Genomic DNA, 23,394 nt, shown 5'->3' on the forward strand with positions numbered 1-23,394 from the left:
ACTGTAAGAGCAGTCACACTATGGAACCTCTACTGTAAGAGCAGTCACACTATGGAACCTCTACTGTAAGAGCAGTCAGACTATGGAACCTCTACTGTAAGAGCAGTCACACTATGGAGCCTCTACTGTAAGAGCAGTCACACTATGGAACCTCTACTGTAAGAGCAGTCACACTATGGAACCCTCTACCGTAAGAGCAGTCACACTATGGAACCCTCTACAGTAAGAGCAGTCACACTATAGAACCTCTACTGTAAGAGCGGTCACACTATGGACCCTCTACTGTAAGAGCAGTCACACTATGGAGCCTCTACTGTAAGAGCAGTCACACTATGGACCCTCTACTGTAAGAGCAGTCACACTATGGAACCTCTACTGTAAGAGCAGTCACACTATGGAACCTCTACTGTAAGAGCAGTCACACTATGGAACCTCTACTGTAAGAGCAGTCACACTATGGAACCTCTACTGAAAGAGCAGTCACACTATGGACCCTCTACTGTAAGAGCAGTCACACTATGGAACCTCTACTGTAAGAGCAGTCACACTATGGAACCTCTACTGTAAGAGCAGTCACACTATGGAACCTCTACTGTAAGAGCAGTCACACTATGGAACCTCTACTGTAAGAGCAGTCACACTATGGACCCTCTACTGTAAGAGCAGTCACACTATGGAACCTCTACTGTAAGAGCAGTCACACTATGGAGCCTCTACTGTAAGAGCAGTCACACTATGGAGCCTCTACTGTAAGAGCAGTCACACTATGGAACCTCCACTGTAAGAGCGGTCACACTATGGAACCTCTACTGTAAGAGCGGTCACACTATGGAACCTCTACTGTAAGAGCAGTCACACTATGGAGCCTGTACTGTAAGAGCAGTCACACTATGGAGCCTCTACTGTAAGAGCAGTCACTATGGAACCTCTACTGTAAGAGCAGTCACACTATGGAACCTCTACTGTAAGAGCAGTCACACTATGGAACCTCTACTGTAAGAGCAGTCACACTATGGACCCTCTACTGTAAGAGCAGTCACACTATGGAGCCTCTACTGTAAGAGCAGTCACACTATGGAACCTCCACTGTAAGAGCGGTCACACTATGGAACCTCTACTGTAAGAGCGGTCACACTATGGAACCTCTACTGTAAGAGCAGTCACACTATGGAGCCTCTACTGTAAGAGCAGTCACACTATGGAGCCTCTACTGTAAGAGCAGTCACTATGGAACCTCTACTGTAAGAGCAGTCACACTATGGAACCTCTACTGTAAGAGCAGTCACACTATGGACGCTCTACTGTAAGAGCAGTCACACTATGGAGCCTCTACTGAAAGAGCAGTCACACTATGGAGCCTCTACTGTAAGAGCAGTCACACTATGGAGCCTCTACTGTAAGAGCAGTCACACTATGGAACCTCTACTGTAAGAGCGGTCACACTATGGAACCTCTACTGTAAGAGCAGTCACACTATGGAACCTCTACTGTAAGAGCGGTCACACTATGGAACCTCTACTGTAAGAGCAGTCACACTATGGAACCTCTACTGTAAGAGCAGTCACACTATGGAGCCTCTACTGTAAGAGAAGTCACACTGTCTGACTCTTGTTCACCATAACACAAAATGTTGGGGAACAGTTGGGCTATCCCCATATTGGACATTAGCCGAGTCCATCAAACAATACGTAACGTGTACGTCCAGCTATTGTCTCGTCCACCACAGAGGTCTTTAGACAAGGCACAAGATACAAAAGCTCAGAACTCCAGCGCAGAAGCCTCTCCAGGAAGAATTATCAGACGAAATGTCCAAATTCAACATCTCCCCTAGAATTTCGCCTCCTCAGCCATTGTACACGATTGCAGATAGCGCTCATCACTGTGGCCTCTCACACTATGAACCTTTCCGTACAAAGGACTCCAGTGTTTGGCAGATCCCTCGTCTCCGGATATTTACACACGGCGGAGGCCAGTACAGCCTGTAATCAGAGATTTCTCAATGAAACCAGAAAGGATGCGGAGAGCAGAGGAACGTGAATGAGGATGACATTTGCCACCACGCCAGCTCTCGTCACCGGTGAAATCCCCAGCACCACGCACGGAGAGCTCTGCTCCAGAACACAGCGCCGAAGTCTGCAGCCTGCGCACGATGACCGCTCATTGCAACAAGCACCGGGGGAGCACATTTCCTATTCCTTAGGAAAGTCATGCAGGATGGGGGAGGGGAGCCGGTGGGGTGACGGATCAGTCACACTGCTGATCATACACGGTCTGAATCTATGGCCCAGTGTGATGATTAGGGAGAATGTAATATTCCCCGAACACATTAGAAATTTCCATATGACCATGACACGATGAACGTGACCCTTCCCTTCTCTAGGGGGAAAACTGAAATCACTCATAGAAAGATCTGCTGGATGTAAATGTATCAGCAAAGTAACAAAGTAACGATCATCATCCAGTCAGTCTCCTCCCAGCTTGAAATGGCTGATAACAGGGAGCAAAAGAAAACAGTTTGCAAAAAAAACATCGCTTTATTCAACCTGCGCATTACACAGAGAACGTAGACGGAGGGTTCATTATAAACGGTTATATATGACATCGCCAGGCGCCGTATAACAATAATTCTAACGCATCGCCCCGTCATACATTTCTTGACGTCCAATGTGAACACTTCATGGATTGGTCATTTATATTCTCGCTATAAAGCAGCAGAAGAGAAGACATTTTCAATCAATCACTGAAGAACTTGGAGGAAAATGTCAGTGCAGTCCACAGAATCACTCCTATCATCCCCGTCCCCTGGAACTTACACTCTAATGATCACTGACAATCCCTTCCCCAAAAGCAGATCATCTCATCTCATACACAAGGTAATCACTCTCATCATCCCTGTCCCAAGGAGTTTATAATGTAATCTCTTCATCTCACACACAATGTGTCACTCCCATCATCCCTGTCCCCAGAAGCTCACAATATCATCTCCCTATCTCATGCACAATCACTCCCATCATCCCTGCCCACAGATTCCAAGCAGACATTGTCCCTGGTCAGATTTGGATTCTGTAACTACTGAGCCACCGTGTGTGAAATTCCTTATTATGCTGCAGTTTTGTGCCAGATTATCAGACTCTGGATGAATCGCAATCGAGTTATATTTTCTGCAAGAGCAACAGACAAAGAGACGAGCGCGAGTGATGGGCAATGATCTGGAGCTGCTGAAACCGGTCCCTGGATGTGACAGGAGCCGAATCCCTCAGGTTCACTTCACACATAATAAATAATCCAGAGAAGGGATTAGGGCCATGCAGGGGGGTCACCTTCTCCGCAATAACCACTTCCGAAACAAGTTATCCGGAGCGGACGGGGAGCCCATCATTAGACATGGTGCAGGTATTTCTGAGGACGAGCGTCTCCGACTACACAGCAGCAGACAGACGACGCTGCGGAGATCCCCCGTCTACGACCACCCTGATCCACCAGATCCATGGACTGAAACCTTCCTAATCCGCTCCCTGCAGGAGTCCAGTAGCCGGGAACGGCAGGGATTAGGAAGCGATATTTCTAGTTCACATCAAAGTCAATATCCCTGAACCTAAATTCACATTTTATTTATTGCTCAACTTAAAGGGGTCCTGGAAAATTCTGCAACCGTCTTAATGCATTTTATGTTTCAATTCCTCATCATTTCCAAGTTCTCCGACTGCGGTCAATAGAAAAACCTAGAGGCTGAAAACAGATCTAATACTTCTCACAGCTGAGGGTTTGCTACAATTGTATCTGGTCTAGACAAATTGACATGACTGATACATAAAGGGTAAATCCACACACCGTGTAAACATTGCAGAATTACCATCTGGATCTTCTGTGCGAGAATCCGCAACGCAGGTCAATTTCTGCACGTGTTTTCTGCGTTTTTTTTTTTCCTATCGTGTGAATGAGATTTAGTCAAATCTCATCCACTTTGCTGCTACTGTAAGGGTCAGTTCAGATGTTGCGTAAATACTGCAGAAAAGCAGAGTGGATGAGATAAAAACAAATCTGCGTATTTGCTGAGCGGAAAAAACACTCAGAAATTGACCCGCGGTGCAGAATTATATTCCGCAGGATGTCAATTGTATTTGCATAAACGCGGCTTATTTGTTGCAGGTTTTCCCTATTGAATTCAATGGGGAGGCAAAACCCGCAACAAATAGCAGAAGCTGCGTTTTTTGCGGCAGTTTCGCATGTGAATCCACCGCAAAAAACGCAACTCTGCGGAAAAAAAATAGATTCTATACTTACCTGGGAGTCTGTGTTTCTTCCTCCAGGCCGGCCTCCTGGGATGACGTTTTATCCCATGTGACCGCTGCAGCCAATCACAGGCCGCAGAAAAACTGTGCGGTTTTTCCGCCCGGAATTCCCTGCGGCACAAAGGGCGGATATGCTGCGTGCTGTTATGCAGTGTATACGCCCCGTGTGAACTCAGCCTAATACGACGTCGAATTTGCCCTGCGTGTGGCGATTGCCCTGTCAGTAACTTTATGCAGCCCGTACATGCAGATTTCAGCGGTCACTTATGTGTGATTGTTATGTCATTTAGGAGAACGTACATTTTTAACTGTACAGCGCTGGCATCGCACTGTGAGGAAGGAGTACAGCATATTAACGAGCTGCCAATCCCTCCGCCTGCCAATGGTTGCCAGCTTTCTCCCGATTACTGTGCATAGAAATAAAACGGTGAACGAGCGGCGGCTGGGCGAGGAAAATGTCCGCATAAAGTTGCTGACAAGTTCCCTTTAAGGCCATGTTCACATGTTCATCCGCTGACATTCTGCATCCAATGCAAGGGAATAGGATATTTTATACCCCATTCACATGCAGCGGGGGAAAATCCATGCGGGATAAAGACTGCACTCTGCATTTTACAGTCTGCAGCATGCTCATTATTTGGGAGGGGAAAAAAGCAGATCAGCCGCATTAAATTACAATGGTGTCAATCGGCATGTGGATCCGCCGGCACAACCTCCGCAGAAGTCCGAGTGTCCGCTTCAGATTATTCTATAAATCCACATCGGAACCAATGGCTAGAAACTTTTTCCGCAATCTCTGATGCCTTTTAGAACCGTGAATCACCTAGAGAACTCCAGAAAATTATTATAGACGTAGACTCGCTCCGCACAGGACGAGGCACGGGACGAGGCACAGGACGAGGCGCAGGACGAGGCTCGGCGTCTGAACGTTGGCGCTGCAATGAAGATAACGCGGACATGAAACATACGGTGGGACAGAAAGGGATTTCTCACTAATGGAAACGTCTCATCTGTAGTTTGTGGTTATCGATATCTCTCACTAACATGGAAGGTTTATGATCAATAGATTTAGACACGTTCCCCAAAATTGCCAAATATTGGAAAGATCTCCGTCCGCCGCCCTCAGCGGAAACGACTCAACATTAAGGACAATCATCTGTCTGAAAAAATCATCGCTTCTTTTCCCCAAAATCCCACAATTTTCTATAAAGCGGAATGAACGTCCAGAATCTCCCCATAAAGTCAGACGTTCCGACAATCACCGATCCCAACACCAAATATGAACCGCAGCAACAAGAACAGGTCGAATTGTCACCGCTATTTTCTGCTTGTTGTTCTCTTTGTATATACAGGCCGTGTACGGGACAATTCTGTCACAATGTGCTCGTCACGACGTCATTCCTTCTTTTCTGTAATTGACCGACTTCTATTAACTCAAAAATAATAATCCAAAAAAATAAAACGTTGGATTCCCAAAATCCTGAACCTGTAGACACAGCCTTACCTGCCCTGATACATTGTAACAAACTGTCAGAGCAGGAGAGAGATCGTGTTGCTCCTGTGTTCACCTCACAGGGGATTGTCCGTACTGAATACAACTGTAGCAAATCCTCAGCTGTGAGAAGTATAGGTAAGTTCACACAGTTTGCCAAGCAGAAAATATCTGCCTGCAAATTTCCTTTAGGATTTCGGAGGCTGTTATTAAAATTCAGGCAGTTTTTAAAGGCGTTTTTTTTTCTCGTTTGTTTGTTTTTAAAGGCACCTTATTATTGACCAAAAAAAGCATCAAAAACTACGTTGAACCGCGTGGCGCTGTTTTTTTCTTCCTCCCATTGATTTGAATGGGAGATTCCAGAGTAGAATCCGCTCCAAGATAGGGCAGGCTGGTTTTTGGATTTTTTTCAGCAAGTAGAAAAAAATCTCTCTTGAAAAAAAAAAAAAAGCCTCTGATCCCCAATGAAATCAATGGGAGACGGGTTTGGGGCGTTTCTTGAAATACACGTCAAAAAGCGTAAAAAAAAAACCCCTGAGTGAACGTACCGCTGTATTCACACGTTGGGGACTCGGTTAGGATTTAGGCGCAGATTCCACAACTAAGTCCTGACATTCCTCTGCCAATGTCTTCTATACCCCATACACCTGGTCCCGAAAAAAATTGTGTGTGGAATAATGAATGCACCGCAGCTTTAAAATCCACGACATGTTCGCTATTCAGCTGGCGATTTCTGCCGCGGATGACATTTAAATTGCACCTGACTGTGTGAGCATACAATACCCTTAGATCTGTACTAGCTGCCAGTGACTAGATGTTTCTATTCACTGACAGCAAGCAGAAATCCCCCAAAAAATAAAAAATTGTGTCAGGAATTTGACATTTTCATTACACAATGATCACGCGTTATTTACAGAAGACCGGACATAATGAATGGTCTGTGCAGGTGGAAAACTCGCTAAATATGGACGACAGCGCTGGAGTGAACGGCCGGTCACCAACTCTTCCGCCAGAACTCGGGTCCCTGCGTTATACAGGGGGAAATAAAAAAATAATAATCTGCAGAGGAGAAAAGCGGCAAAGTCAAAGAAGTGACATCGCAGGGCGGCCAACGAGCCTACGGATTTGGCGCCAGATTTTTTTTTTATATATCAAATGAGCTCCTGAATTTATCTAACTGGCTCCTAAAGACAATTGTAAAGGTGAAAACTCAATGGGCTGAGGATCAACCGAAAAACAACAGCAAAAGTGGTGAATCCTACAGTGCGGAGCGCGACCTCCAGGTATTTCTAGGGTTAGGCCTTATTCAGACGAACGCGTCCGTTTTGCGTCCACGTTTGTCATGCGTTGCAGTTCCGTGGGGCATCAGTTGTTGTTGTCAGTTTTGCTGCACATTTCTTTCGTTTTAATTTTTTTTATCATTTCATTTCTTATGAACTTGTGCGTGAACCACGGATGTGCGTCTGTGTGGTGTCCGTGATTTTCACGCACCCATTGACTTCAATGGGTGTGTGATGCGTAAAAAACACACAATAGGACATGCAGCGAGTTTCACGCAACGGAAAAACACTGCACGTCTGAATGGCCCCATTGAATTGCATGACGGTCGTTGTTTTAACGGCTGTCACACGGACGTGTATTCAGCGTTGGTGTGAATAAGGCCTTAGGGCTCATTCAGACTGGTCTGTGCTTCTGTGCATGGAAATCACGCCCAGCACACAAACCCATTGATTTCCATGGGGCCGTTCACACACGCAGGCGTTCTCACGTCCGTCGTATCAAACTCACTGCAGGTCCTATATTGGGGCGTTTTCATGCACCTACGCGCCCATGTGCGTGAAAACCACGGACGCACATCAATTCCATTGAAAACAAAAATAATTTGTGCTTTGCGAGCCCGTGAAAAATACCTGCCGCCCGCAAAGCAGATGCAATAACGCAACGCACACAGACCGGATTTACGCTCATGGGAATGAGGCCGACGTGATATTCAAACCGATTATAATAATTATATCCGGCTGAAAACCATGACTAGATCTCCATCCCCACCCCCGCGTGTAGGGAGGGGCCTAGGATTATGCAAACGCCTCTTTTTAAGCAGCACAGAGGAAGTCAGGATTCCTTCTCCAGAGGCAGAATTCTAATACTGCAGGAAGAGGAGAGAGCAGTGATCTGCAACAAGCGGCTCTCTGTGCTAAACGTGCATGAGGGCATGATGGGAGTTGTAGTTTCCCAGCAGCTGGAGAGCCACAGGTTGCCGACCGCTGAATTGGGGAAATCCCTTTATTGAAGGCACGGCCGTTACTCATCTGATGGGCAGGGGCACACGCATGGTAATTGGGCATTGGGTGGCACCGGGTTCTATAGCCGCCCTGCAGCATTGCTTTGGTACATTGTACAGGGCACAGCGGGCCGATTACCCGGCGGGGTCGGTGCTGCTCGTCTTGTACAGTCACAGATCACACCGAAAGCAAGAAATTTGTAATGCAAAGTAAGGCAGCGCTGATCCTCAGCTGCCGGTGACAAAGGGAAGGATCCCGCTGCAGAAACAATGACGTCACCTTATGGCCACGGACTCCCATAAACTCCACCGATCAACATTGCCGAAAAACACAGGCAGCAAATCAATGCACAAGAATAATGACCAACCATAGGGGAATAAAAAGGTAGAAGATCCACGGGTAATCGGAGGGGGGGCTCTGCGCTGCAGGCAGCGGGGTGTCTATGTGGCTCTAGGTAACATCAAAATCGGAGCGCAATCTGGGGGTGTGCATGCAGGGAGAGGGGTGCATGCAGGGGGTGCATGCAGGGGGAGCGGGGTGTGCATGTAGGGGGTGTGTATGTAGAGGGTGTGCGCATGCAGGGGGTGTGTATGTAGGGGGTGCATGCAGGGAGAGGGGTGTGTGCATGCAGGGGGGTGCATGCAGGGGGAGCGGTGTGTGCATGCAGGGAGAGGGGGTGCATGCAGGGGGAGCGGTGTGTATGTAGGGGGTGTGTATGTAGGGGGTCCATGCAGGGGGTGTGTATATAGGGGGTGCATGCAGGGGGTGTGTATTTAGGGGGTGCGTATGCAGGGGGAGGGGTGTGTGCATGCAGGGGGTGTGTATGTAGGGGGTGCATGCAGGGGGAGGGGTGTGTGCATGCAGGGGGTGTGTATGCAGGGGGAGGGGTGTGTATGTAGGGGGTCCATGCAGGGGGTGTGTATTTAGGGGGTGCGTATGCAGGGGGAGGGGTGTGTGCATGCAGGGGGTGCATGCAGGGGGAGGGGTGTGTGCATGCAGGGGGTGTGTATGTAGGGGGAGGGGTGTGTGCATGCAGGGGGTGTGTATGTAGGGGGTGCGTATATAGGGAGAGAGGATGCATGCTTACATTCCCACAGGACACGGACAGAACATACACTTTACCTTCATATAAGAGCCACTTTTTGCAGTTTGTGGTGAGGAAATGGGTCTCCCAGCTGCACCAATGTCGGGGGCGGGGGTCTTGCTCCGGACCCTCAGTCGCACCGGGGTCTCGGAGGAGGCAGAAGTCTCAGCACATGGAGCCTCATGCTTCCAGGGATTATCATGGGTGAGGAGGGGAAGCGACTAGGAGATAGAGGGGGAGGGGTGGCCGCTATACAGACAGAGGGGCAGAGGGCAGATATGTGGGTGCTGCCACTATACCAGTCACTAACGGCTGAGAGACGTGGGGGCCCCTGGGGGTGGAGAGATCTATAGGTGCCTGCAGGAACAGCACACAGGTGAGCAGCTACAGGTATGCCGAGGATATTATAATCTATAGAAGTGTGTATAGGCAAAGGCTGTGGAGCTGCAGCTACAATGTATCTATAGGTGTCTGGCAGCTACAATGTATCTATACAATAATGTATCTGAGGAAACAAAGGACAAGGTGTGAGCCCTGGGATAACAATATAGGAGATCTATAGAGGACTATGAATATGAATGGACGTCAGAGGGGAGATATTGGGCCAGATCTACAGGACAGTCACAGCATACAGATATATAGGTGACAGGTGAGTGTTCTAAACACGTACAGATGACAGGCAGAAGTCCCAGCAGAGGGCGGGAGGCAATGATCTATAGGTGACAGGCAGAAGTTCACTCCAGCAATAACAGTTAACACAGTATGGATCTATAGGTGACCGTACCTGCTGATGTGACACTGAAAGATGTCTATATATCCCAGCAGATGGCAAATAATAAGAGGGGTGTATATAAAATTGGGGGTGATGCTATAGATCTGGGTGGCAGTTATTGCTGGGCTTTATAACGCTACAGGTGACAGGACAAAATCTATAGGTGACGCAGGGACGGTCTGAACGTGGAAAAATATGGGGGTGGTAGATTTCTTGAGGAGTCTAAGTGACAGGAAGTGGTTATACGATACAAGCAGTAGGGTGGATTGTGAGGAGGGGTGAAAAACTATAGGTGACAGGTCTAAATATTGCAGGGTGGAAATCTATAGGTGGCCGGTATATTGCAGGGTGGGGAGATCTACAGGTGACAGTAGGTCTATATATATATAGTAGGGTGGGGAGATCTATAGGTGACAGGGGGTCTGTATATTGCAGGGTGGTGAGGGGATCTATAGGCGGCAGGGGAATTTTATGTTCCAGGTGCTGGCTGCAGGGGTCTCTGTATATCCAGGCAGCAGAAGAAGACTGTGGATGTATAGCTGGTCGGCTCTATATATATTCCAGATGTATATCTATAGGTGACGGCGGTCTCTGTATATCCAGGTCACATATGGATCCAGCAGATGATTGCAGGGGTCTCCGTATATCCAGCACCTCTAGATACTGGGGAGGAGATCTATAGGCGGCTGCAGGTGGCGGCTCGGTAAGTGGCGGCTGCAGGTGGCGGCTCGGTATATCCAGGCTGCGTCTCTTAGTTGTGGTGTCCGGGTCGCTCTCGCTCGTTACGTCGGGGTGTCCGGGGCCCCGGCCCGGGGGGATGTGTGGGCTCCGGCCTCGGTGTGTCACTGCTCCCCCCGCCCTCAGGCCGCAGCATAGCAACGGGACATGGCGCAGTGATCGCACAATCTCGCGAGAACTGGCCGCGGCGATGACGTCACCAGTGTAACCCGTTCTCGTCTCCTCCTGTACGGTGAATGGGATGTGTTACCGTATCCGCTCTACGAGGAGGACATGGGGTGCCCGATACACCGGCACACGGCGCCCCTCACAGCCACCTTACAGCACCGGCATCTCGTCACATCCCAGCGTATACCGCAGCGACACCTGGAGGACGGGGCGAGCACTGCAGCCCACTCTTATTTATACATAAAATTATTATGTATATTATATTATTCTTCATTATCATTTGTATTGTTTATATTATTATTTATTATTATTATTATTATTATTACTTCTGCAGTTATTTGTATTTAATAAAACTTTCCTTCTTTTTATTCGGTTTCCTACGCTCAGCCTGTGCATCAGGAAAGTTTCTACTCCACGTGCCAAAGGAGGCCCTTTTGGCATTTGTCAGGCCGGGAAATCCCTTGACATAAGTCCCCATTAGTTACTCCTCTGATCCAATGGAGAAGAAAGGTGAAAATCTTCTCAAACAATCCTCTGTGGATAAACACATCTGCAGCACAAATCTCTCTCCTGTCCTGATAGTTTGTTACAATGTGTCAGCGCAGGTAAAGCACCAGGCTGAGGATTATCAAGGCTGAAAACAATTGCAACAAACCCTGAGCTGTGAGACGTATTAGGTCTGTTTGGGGTTTCAACCTCTGGATGCAAACAAGAATGCTTCCATTCACTGACAGCAAGCAGAGATCTTAAAATGGTGCCTTGAAATACAAAGTATATTATAAAGTTTCTCTTTCTCAGCTCTACCCTTTATTTTTGCATCTCTGAACATTTCTAAGAGACGTTACCAGTGAGACGTAGGTAGTAAGTAACTCTTGGCCGCCCTCGCGTCACGTATAACGGCTCCGTAGATTCCGGGTATTTTTGGAATCGGTCTTGTTTTTGCTCCTCAGGCATGAGCCTCTCTTTTCAGTGACAAACGGCGTCATTTTGCGTCCTGCGAGGACTCTGCGGCTTCCTGCAGAACGTTCCTTTATTTGTAATTACTTGGGAGAAAAATATGAAAGAAAAGAATTCCAGCGTCTTGCGAGGAGCGCCATTACCATCCGGTGAAAAGCTGTAATTAGGATCCAGTGAGGGGAGGTCTCCGCTGGGTTGGAGGATGGGCGTCCAGGCCGCAGAGGGTTAAACTCTGCCATTTATTGGTGTCCTCGCGAGTCGCCCCCGTCTTCCTGCCCTGGGGGGTTCATTTATCAGGAGGGGATGTAAAGCTGCTGTCACTATCCCATTGTTTTCCCTTTGGGGTGGAGTGACAGGGCACGGCGGGCATCACCCCTGCCCCCTCATTACACCAGATTGCAGCTTTACTTGTCAGTGTTGTCGCCCGGAATTACAAATTACAGCGTTTTCCTGCGCTCCTTCATTTAAAGGGCCGGTTCACTCTTCTGTAACTAAAAATTATCGTAGAAGGAAATGTTCTGCAATTTTGTAATATAATTTATGTTTCTATTCCTTGAAGTTGTCAAGATGTCTACTTGCTGTCAGTGAATGGAATCTATCAATATTTACTTCCAGTGGCTGAAAACTATCCTTGGCTAGTCCTGCTCAGCTGAGGGTGTGTTACAATGTTTCAGTATAAATAAGAGCAATCAGTCTGGACTCCAGGACAGGAGAGAATTGAGTTAATGCTGTTTATAGCTGGTAGAGAACTGTCTGCATTACTAAATTGTAACAAACCATCAGATGTGTGGGTAACACATGGTCAGGACGGGTTTTTAGCCTCTGAATGTAAACCATAAATGCTTAAATTAGCTGACAGGAAGCAGAGATCTTGAAAATGGTACAAAATGTAAAGAGAAGAGAGATTTGTGCTGCTGATTTGTTTAAGCTCACAGAGGATTGACGAAACTGGATACAATTGTAACAAACCCCTAGCTGTAAGAAGTATTCGTTATGCACTAGCTTTTACATGCTGAATGTTCCCATTCATTGACAGCAAGCATAGATTTTAAAAATGGTAAGGAAATGAAACAAAGTATACTAGAAAATTGCTGAATTTTTAATGACACAGTTATGAAGCATTATTTACATAAGACTGGACTCCGGCCGTGGAGGTCCATACATCGCCGGCACAGATACAGCATGGTCGCTGATGATAATGTAACAGTAATGTATCCATCTTCCCATTTCTATTCAATTATTTTTGTATTCCCCCTTAATTGTATGTACTACAGGATTCGCTCTACCTTGGAGGGGCCTATAGCACTGTCCATCCTGATCCTCCTGATTCATGAACAGAATGTTAGTCCTGCGGTGAAGACTGACACACAGGCAGAACATTAGGAGGGAGGGAACCTGACTTTTCTAGTGGTTTATAAGACCCCCTGAGTCTTGTATTCTCATAATAAACAAAAAGCGTCCAGCAGATCCTGTAATCCGGCATCACACTGGTCCTGAGAATGCCACAAGTAAGAGAATTCTGCTGCGCGCTGATCTGAGACTCCAAATAAAGGGTCAGCTTCTTGTAAGAAAAATCGAACGGCTCCGACACCGAACTTCTGCGCGTTGAAAGTTCCTTCATCTCACGTGGCGATTTTCCTGAACGTCCTTCATATATGAGAACCTGAGGCTGCGTTAATATTTCTTGCTGAGCTGTGAAGATGTCTCTAAATATAGCAGATTTACAGCGTGCCAAGTCTCACTGGTAATAGGACATTGCTTGCCCCAGGCTAAGTGTCCGTATTATCAAATCCAGCTTTACAGGTTGCGGGGTTAACCCCTCCACTGCCACCCTCTATATATTAGAGGCACTGTGGCCTACCTGCTGGTGGTGCAAGGGTTAAGACCGAGGGTTTGTGCTCTACAGAGTGCAACCCCCTATTTACAGAAGAACAAATTCTATAGCAGAGGCAGCTCTGTCCATACCGGGTCACTTCCCGAAAATGGCCAGAATAAGTCCGTCTCCACCACTTCCCCTCCCCTTAATGGACGTTATGGGTTTTCAGAATCCGGACAGGGTGTGTATTAGGCCCTATTCACACGACAGGGATTCCCGTCACACGGCTGCAGTAGGAACAATAGACCCCAAATGGGGCTAATCACACGGCCGATTTTGACAATGGGACATGCCCTATTTTCGGCCGTTCTCCCGTAGAAGTCTATGCGGCCGTGTAAAGCACGGCTGTCACTCAGATATGATCCGATTCACGGCCATGCTTTCTGCCGCTCGTTGGCACTGCCTACAGGGGGGCCGTGGCAGTATGTACAGAGGGAACTGTGTGGCAAAAAATGTACAAATTAAATTGATCCGTTTTTAAAACTGGTGCAAAACGGGCCGTTAAAAACTGAAGCACGGCCCGGAATGGATGCAAAACGACCGAGAAAAACAGACCAAAACGGACGTTTTTCTCGGCTGACACTCGGACCCTGTCGTGTGAATAGAGCCTTAGAAAATTGCCGCATGTCCCTATTGGTGCCTATGATTTATGACACTGCGGTACCATTTAAAGGGATTTTCCACTTTTAGTTATTACACATCCCAATGACAAGAGATCATCTGGGGGATACTGTGCTGGGACTTATACTGATCCCTAAAACTAAGGGGATAGCAGCTATGCAAGAACAGTATATGGGACCCTTGCTCTTCTCATCATGGAGACCCCCTTATGTCCCTAATCAGCCACCAGTCAGATTCATGAGCGCTGTCCCTTACATGTAATTTAAAAGAACCGTGGGTAGCTACTATTAGGTGGCAGTGCCCCCCCCCCCTACCTATTGGGGCCTCGTACAGCTGTACAGGTTGCTCATATGGCATTTCTGCCCCAAGCGCCACAGCCCGTTTGTGTTCATCTCACAGACCCCACAATGATGTTAGTAAACAAACTGGGGAACCCCAAGTTTATCTCTATATCAGTGAATACTACCAGATAATCCTCTCTGAGCCAAACACATCTGCAGCACATATCTCTCTCTCCTGTCATGGTAGTTGCTACAATGTATCAGTGCAGGTAAAATGTATCAGTCTGTTTAGTTTACAGAGGATTGTCTAGGATGGTTACATTGTAACAAACCCTCAGTTGTGAGAAGTATTAGGTCAGGGTCGGTTTTTAACCCCTGCATGTAATAAAGAATGTTTCCATTCACTGACCGTATATGTCTTGTGTTTACAGACCTTTGCATCTCCATGGTAACAGATAACAAATAAACAACCCTGTGTAGTCTGATGCTGCAGTGACCAGAAACGTCTGAAAATACCGAGCTCAGGCGAAAACAGCTCCTGATTTTCAGACGTTTTTTTTAACAGCTCGTGTTTTTCGCTGCGTTTTTTTACGGCCGTTTTTGGAGCTGTTTTTCAATGGAGTCAATGAAAAACGGCTCCAAAAACGTCCCAAGGAGTGACATGCACATCTTTTGACGAGCCGTCATTTTATGCGCCGTATTTTGACAGCGACACGTAAAATAAAGGCTCTTGGGAACAGAACATCGTAAAACCCATTGTAAGCAATGGGCAGATGTTTGTAGGCGTATTAGGGGCGTTTTTCAGGCAAAATTCGAGGCGTAAAACGCCCGAATTACGTCAAACCACTGCGTGTGAACATACCCTAAGGAACCGCGCCGCAAAACTAGTCAAAAACAGGCCAAAAATGACTCCCATTGATTTCAATGGGAGGTGGCGGCGTCTTTTTCTTGCGAGGCGGTAAAACCGCCTCACGGGAGAAAGAGGGGACATGCCCTATTTTCGGGCGTTTACGCCTCTGACCTCCCATTGACTTCAATGGGAGGCAGAGAAAGCGCATTTCGCTGCGTTTTATGCCCGCGGCGCTCAATGGCCGAGGGCGAAAGACGCCGCGAAACGCCGGCATGCAGGGAGAGGAAAATCTGCCTCAAACTTCCAAACGGAATTTTGAGGCAGAAATTCCTCCGGCAAAAAACTCTGTGTGAACATAGCCTAAGGGCGGATTTACACGAACGTAAGCGTTTTGCGCGCGCGGCAGCAGCAGCGTGACAGCTCCGTGTGTCATGTTCATATGGTGCGTTGCTACGTGATTTTTGCGCAGCCGCCATCTTTATGACACTCCGGTTGTATGTTTGTAGCACGTGGTGCTTTTCTGTTTACATTCATTCTTTTACTGTTGTTGCGCGAATAACGCGCGTCCCACGGAAGTGCTTCCGTGTGGCGCGCGTGATTTCCACGCACCCATTGACTTCAATGGGTGCGTGATGCACAAAAAACGCCGAAATATAGAACATGTCGTGAGTTTTATGCAACGGACTCCCGCTGCGCAAAACTCATGGACTGTCTGCACTGCCCCATAGACTAACATAGGTCCGTGCGAGGCGCGTGAAAATCACGCGGGTTGCACGGACTTATCACGTTTGTGTAAATCCGCCTTTAGGCTATGTTCACACGCAGAGTCAAAAACTTCTCAAAATACGGAGCTGTTTTCAAGAGAGTCTATTGAAAACGGCTCCAAAACCGTCCCAAGAACTGTCCTGCACTTCTTTTTCGCGGCTGTTATTTTTACGCGTAAAAAAACGCAGCGAAAAATGCTCCGTTGGAACAGAACGTAGTTTTCCCATTGAAATCAATGGGCAGATGTTTGGAGGCGTTCCGATTTTTCGGTCGTTTTTCCGAAAATAGGCCGTGTGAACATACCCTAACAATGATGGGCCTAACAGCCCCCCTGTAGACAGCGCTATACAGCCCCCCCTGTAGACAGCGCTATACAGCCCCCCCTGTAGACAGCGCTATACAGCCCCCCTGTAGACAGCGCTATACAGCCCCCCTGTAGACAGCGCTATACAGCCCCCCTGTAGACAGTGCTATACAGCCCCCCCTGTAGACGGCGCTATACAGCCCCCCCCTGTAGACGGCGCTATACAGCCCCCCCCCCTGTAGACGGCGCTATACAGCCCCCCCCCCTGTAGACGGCGCTATACAGCCCCCCCTGTAGACGGCGCTATACAGCCCCCCTGTAGACAGCGCTATACAGCTCCCCTGTAGACAGCGCTATACAGCCCCCTGTAGACAGCGCTATACAGCCCCCTGTAGATAGTGCTATACAGCCCCCCCTATAGACAGTGCTATACAGCCCCCCTGTAGACAGTGCTATACAGCCCCCCCTATAGACAGTGCTATACAGCCCCCCCTGTAGACAGTGCTATACAGCCCCCCCTGTAGACAGTGCTATACAGCCCCCCCTGTAGACAGCGCTATACAGCCCCCCTGTAGACAGCGCTATACAGCCCCCCTGTAGACAGCGCTATACAGCCCCCCTGTAGACAGCGCTATACAGCCCCCCTGTAGACAGCGCTATACAGCCCCCCTGTAGACAGCGCTATACAGCCCCCCTGTAGACAGCGCTGTACAGCCCCCCTGTAGACAGCGCTATACAGCCCCCCTGTAGACAGCGCTATACAGCCCCCCTGTAGACAGCGCTATACAGCCCCCCCCCTGTAGACAGGGCTATACAGCCCCCCCCCTGTAGACAGGGCTATACAGCCCCCCCCTGTAGACAGGGCTATACAGCCCCCCCCTGTAGACAGGGCTATACAGCCCCCCCCCTGTAGACAGGGCTATACAGCCCCCCCCCTGTAGACAGGGCTATACAGCCCCCCCCCCCTGTAGACAGCGCTATACAGCCTCCCTGTAGACAGTGCTATACAGCCCCCCTGTAGACAGCGCTATACAGCCCCCCTGTAGACAGCGCTATACAGCCCCCCTGTAGACAGCGCTATACAGCCCCCCTGTAGACAGCGCTATACAGCCCCCCCTGTAGACAGCGCTATACAGCCCCCCTGTAGACAGCGCTATACAGCCCCCCTGTAGACAGCGCTATACAGCCCCCCTGTAGACAGCGCTATACAGCCCCCCTGTAGACAGCGCTATACAGCCCCCCTGTAGACAGTGCTATACAGCCCCCCCCTGTAGACAGCGCTATACAGCCCCCCTGTAGACAGCGCTATACAGCCCCCCTGTAGACAGCGCTATACAGCCCCCCTGTAGACAGCGCTATACAGCCCCCCTGTAGACAGCGCTATACAGCCCCCCTGTAGACAGCGCTATACAGCCCCCCTGTAGACAGCGCTATACAGCCCCCCTGTAGACAGCGCTATACAGCCCCCCTGTAGACAGCGCTATACAGCCCCCCTGTAGACAGCGCTATACATCCCCCCCTGTAGACAGCGCTATACAGCCCCCCCTGTAGACAGCGCTATACATCCCCCCCTGTAGACAGCGCTATACAGCCCCCCTGTAGACAGCGCTATACATCCCCCCCTGTAGACAGCGCTATACATCCCCCCCTGTAGACAGCGCTATACAGCCCCCCCTGTAGACAGCGCTATACAGCCCCCCCTGTAGACAGCGCTATACAGCCCCCCTGTAGACAGCGCTATACAGCCCCCCCTGTAGACAGTGCTATACAGCCCCCCCTGTAGACAGCGCTATACAGCCCCCCTGTAGACAGCGCTATACAGCCCCCCCTGTAGACAGCGCTATACAGCCCCCCTGTAGACAGCGCTATACAGCCCCCCTGTAGACAGCGCTATACAGCCCCCCTGTAGACAGCGTTATACAGCCCCCCCTGTAGACAGCGCTATACAGCCCCCCCCTGTAGACAGCGCTATACAGCCCCCCCCTGTAGACAGCGCTATACAGCCCCCCCTGTAGACAGCGCTATACAGCCCCCCCCTGTAGACAGCGCTATACAGCCCCCCCCTGTAGACAGCGCTATACAGCCCCCCCCTGTAGACAGCGCTATACAGCCCCCCTGTAGACAGCGCTATACATCCCCCCCTGTAGACAGCGCTATACATCCCCCCCTGTAGACAGCGCTATACAGCCCCCCTGTAGACAGCGTTATACAGCCCCCCTGTAGACAGCGCTATACAGCCCCCCCCTGTAGACAGCGCTATACAGCCCCCCCCTGTAGACAGCGCTATACAGCCCCCCCTGTAGACAGCGCTATACAGCCCCCCCCTGTAGACAGCGCTATACAGCCCCCCCCTGTAGACAGCGCTATACAGCCCCCCTGTAGACAGCGCTATACAGCCCCCCCTGTAGACAGCGCTATACAGCCCCCCTGTAGACAGCGCTATACAGCCCCCCTGTAGACAGCGCTATACAGCCCCCCTGTAGACAGCGCTATACAGCCCCCCTGTAGACAGCGCTATACAGCCCCCCTGTAGACAGTGCTATACAGCCCCCCTGTAGACAGCGCTATACAGCCCCCCTGTAGACAGCGCTATACAGCCCCCCCTGTAGACAGCGCTATACAGCCCCCCTGTAGACAGCGCTATACAGCCCCCCCTGTAGACAGCGCTATACAGCCCCCCCTGTAGACAGCGCTATACAGCCCCCCCTGTAGACAGCGCTATACAGCCCCCCCTGTAGACAGCGCTATACAGCCCCCCTGTAGACAGCGCTATACAGCCCCCCTGTAGACAGCGCTATACAGCCCCCCTGTAGACAGCGCTATACAGCCCCCCTGTAGACAGCGCTATACAGCCCCCCTGTAGACAGCGCTATACAGCCCCCCCCTGTAGACAGTGCTATACAGCCCCCCCCTGTAGACAGCGCTATACAGCCCCCCTGTAGACAGCGCTATACAGCCCCCCTGTAGACAGCGCTATACAGCCCCCCTGTAGACAGCGCTATACAGCCCCCCTGTAGACAGCGCTATACAGCCCCCCTGTAGACAGCGCTATACAGCCCCCCTGTAGACAGCGCTATACAGCCCCCCTGTAGACAGCGCTATACAGCCCCCCTGTAGACAGCGCTATACAGCCCCCCTGTAGACAGCGCTATACAGCCCCCCTGTAGACAGCGCTATACATCCCCCCCTGTAGACAGCGCTATACAGCCCCCCCTGTAGACAGCGCTATACATCCCCCCCTGTAGACAGCGCTATACAGCCCCCCTGTAGACAGCGCTATACATCCCCCCCTGTAGACAGCGCTATACATCCCCCCCTGTAGACAGCGCTATACAGCCCCCCCTGTAGACAGCGCTATACAGCCCCCCCTGTAGACAGCGCTATACAGCCCCCCTGTAGACAGCGCTATACAGCCCCCCCTGTAGACAGTGCTATACAGCCCCCCCTGTAGACAGCGCTATACAGCCCCCCTGTAGACAGCGCTATACAGCCCCCCCTGTAGACAGTGCTATACAGCCCCCCTGTAGACAGCGCTATACAGCCCCCCTGTAGACAGCGCTATACAGCCCCCCTGTAGACAGCGTTATACAGCCCCCCCTGTAGACAGCGCTATACAGCCCCCCCCTGTAGACAGCGCTATACAGCCCCCCCCTGTAGACAGCGCTATACAGCCCCCCCTGTAGACAGCGCTATACAGCCCCCCCCTGTAGACAGCGCTATACAGCCCCCCCCTGTAGACAGCGCTATACAGCCCCCCTGTAGACAGCGCTATACAGCCCCCCTGTAGACAGCGCTATACAGCCCCCCTGTAGACAGCGCTATACAGCCCCCCTGTAGACAGCGCTATACATCCCCCCCTGTAGACAGCGCTATACATCCCCCCCTGTAGACAGCGCTATACAGCCCCCCTGTAGACAGCGCTATACAGCCCCCCTGTAGACAGCGCTATACAGCCCCCCCCTGTAGACAGCGCTATACAGCCCCCCCCTGTAGACAGCGCTATACAGCCCCCCCTGTAGACAGCGCTATACAGCCCCCCCCTGTAGACAGCGCTATACAGCCCCCCCCTGTAGACAGCGCTATACAGCCCCCCTGTAGACAGCGCTATACAGCCCCCCTGTAGACAGCGCTATACAGCCCCCCTGTAGACAGTGCTATACAGCCCCCCCCCCCTGTAGACAGCGCTATACAGCCCCCCCCTGTAGACAGCGCTATACAGCCCCCCCTGTAGACAGCGCTATACAGCCCCCCCCTGTAGACAGCGCTATACAGCCCCCCCTGTAGACAGCGCTATACAGCCCCCCCCTGTAGACTGTGGTTTACTCTCAAGTATCACAGAGGGACAATCGATGTGGCGCACAACGGCAATTTTTTTGTCTTTTAAGCTACGCCTCTAATCCCACCCAACCCCCGCTCATACACACCCGGTTCAGCCCACACAGTATAAAGCCCAAACAAATTCCCCCATAGCTGCCCGCACAGTATAATGCCCCCCCATAGCTGCCCGCACAGTATAATGCCCCCCCATAGCTGCCCGCACAGTATAATGCCCCCCCATAGCTGCCCGCACAGTATAATGCCCCCCCATAGCTGCCCGCACAGTATAATGCCCCCCCATAGCTGCCCCCACAGTATAATGCCCCCCCCCATAGCTGCCCCCACAGTATAATGCCCCCCCCATAGCTGCCCGCACAGTATAATGCTCCCCCATAGCTGCCCCCACAGTATAATGCTCCCCCATAGCTGCCCGCACAGTATAATGCTCCCCCATAGCTGCCCGCACAGTATAATGCTCCCCCATAGCTGCCCCCACAGTATAATGCTCCCCCATAGCTGCCCCCACAGTATAATGCCCCCCATAGCTGCCCGCACAGTATAATGCTCCCCCATAGCTGCCCGCACAGTATAATGCCCCCCCATAGCTGCCCGCACAGTATAATGCCCCCCCCATAGCTGCCCCCACAGTATAATGCCCCCCCCATAGCTGCCCGCACAGTATAATGCCCCCCCATAGCTGCCCGCACAGTATAATGCCCCCACAGTATAATGCCCCCACAGTATAATGCCCCCCCATAGCTGCCCGCACAGTATAATGCCCCCCCATAGCTGCCCGCACAGTATAATGCTCCCCCATAGCTGCCCGCACAGTATAATGCTCCCCCATAGCTGCCCGCACAGTATAATGCCCCCCCCCCCCATAGCTGCCCGCACAGTATAATGCCCCCCCCCCCATAGCTGCCCCCACAGTATAATGCCCCCCCATAGCTGCCCCCACAGTATAATGCTCCCCCATAGCTGCCCGCACAGTATAATGCCCCCCCATAGCTGCCCGCACAGTATAATGCCCCCCATAGCTGCCCCCACAGTATAATGCCCCCCATAGCTGCCCGCACAGTATAATGCCCCCCCATAGCTGCCCGCACAGTATAATGCTCCCCCATAGCTGCCCCCACAGTATAATGCCCCCCATAGCTGCCCGCACAGTATAATGCCCCCCCATAGCTGCCCCCACAGTATAATGCCCCCCCATAGCTGCCCGCACAGTATAATGCCCCCCCATAGCTGCCCCCACAGTATAATGCCCCCCCATAGCTGCCCGCACAGTATAATGCCCCCACAGTATAATGCTCCCCCATAGCTGCCCGCACAGTATAATGCCCCCACAGTATAATGCCCCCCCATAGCTGCCCGCACAGTATAATGCCCCCCCATAGCTGCCCGCACAGTATAATGCCCCCCCCCCATAGCTGCCCGCACAGTATAATGCCCCCCCCATAGCTGCCCCCACAGTATAATGCTCCCCCATAGCTGCCCGCACAGTATAATGCCCCCCCATAGCTGCCCCCACAGTATAATGCCCCCCATAGCTGCCCGCACAGTATAATGCCCCCCATAGCTGCCCGCACAGTATAATGCCCCCCCATAGCTGCCCCCACAGTATAATGCCCCCCATAGCTGCCCGCACAGTATAATGCCCCCCATAGCTGCCCGCACAGTATAATGCCCCCCCCATAGCTGCCCCCACTGTATAATGCCCCCATATAGTAAAATGCTAGCTGCCACCATATTACCCCCCCATACCCAGTATAATGCCCAATAGAAAAATAATAACATAATTACTTCCCTTTCCCCGTTCCCACGACGGGTGGCGGATCCTTCTCCTCCGGTCTGTGCTGTGAGTGACAGCATTCATGAAGCGGGACCAGCGCGGTGTGGCTACGGGGGCCTTCCGGGCCCCCCATGCTTAGGGGCACGGTCACAAGTACGACCGTTGTGACCCTTCTAGGTACGTCACTGGTTCAGACATAATTGGGGGTTTAATACATTTTACAATCATTTGTTAGTAGGGTCCCCCAACAATGAAGCAATTACAGGTTTTCCGGATGCGATCAGCTGTAATCTGTGGGGGCACCGGACAGGAAGGCCGAATGCACACCATGCGTATTACGGGCGGATTTGCCGCATTTTTATGCAGCACCAGCAAAGTAAATGAGATTTCAAGAAATCTCATCTACGTTTTCTACACAAAAAATTGACCTGCGGTGTGAACTCTAAAATCTGCAGCATGACAAGTTATCGGTCTAGTTTTAAAAAAACACAACAAAATCCGCAGCATAAAAACGCACCTATTTCCGCATCAAAATGTAAAAACCACGCATAAAAAAACCGCACTACTAGGTGTGGATTTTCCCTTTGTAATTACCTGCGATTTTTTCACCGATTTTCTGCACCAAATTCCGCCACGTGTGAAAGTAGCCTAAGTAGCCTCACACACGAGCGTGTTCGGTCGGTACGTCGGCCGCATTTCCCGGACCGAACACACTGCAGGGAGCCGGGCTCCTTACATCATAGTTATGTACGACGCTAGGAGTCCCTGCCTTGCTGCGGGACAACTGTCCCATACTGAAAACA

The 23,394-nt window shown here is 50.7% G+C and overlaps 1 protein-coding gene across 3 annotated transcripts in view; it reads right to left on the minus strand.

Moving 5' to 3' along the window:
• PTPN4 (protein tyrosine phosphatase non-receptor type 4) overlaps positions 1-11,010 on the minus strand; it is an 87,582-nt gene extending 76,572 nt beyond the window's left edge. For 2 of the 3 annotated variants that reach the window (XM_075829062.1, XM_075829061.1), the window contains exon 1: positions 9,189-11,009. The gene's annotated coding sequence lies outside the window, so the exon portion shown is untranslated. Of the gene's footprint in view, positions 1-9,188 lie in introns of all 3 variants that reach the window. The other variant, XM_075829063.1, reaches the window with a different exon arrangement.
• Between the last annotated feature and the right edge of the window lie 12,384 nt (positions 11,011-23,394).

This window comes from Rhinoderma darwinii, chromosome 6, assembly GCF_050947455.1.
Source record: "Rhinoderma darwinii isolate aRhiDar2 chromosome 6, aRhiDar2.hap1, whole genome shotgun sequence".
NCBI lineage: Eukaryota > Metazoa > Chordata > Amphibia > Anura > Rhinodermatidae > Rhinoderma > Rhinoderma darwinii.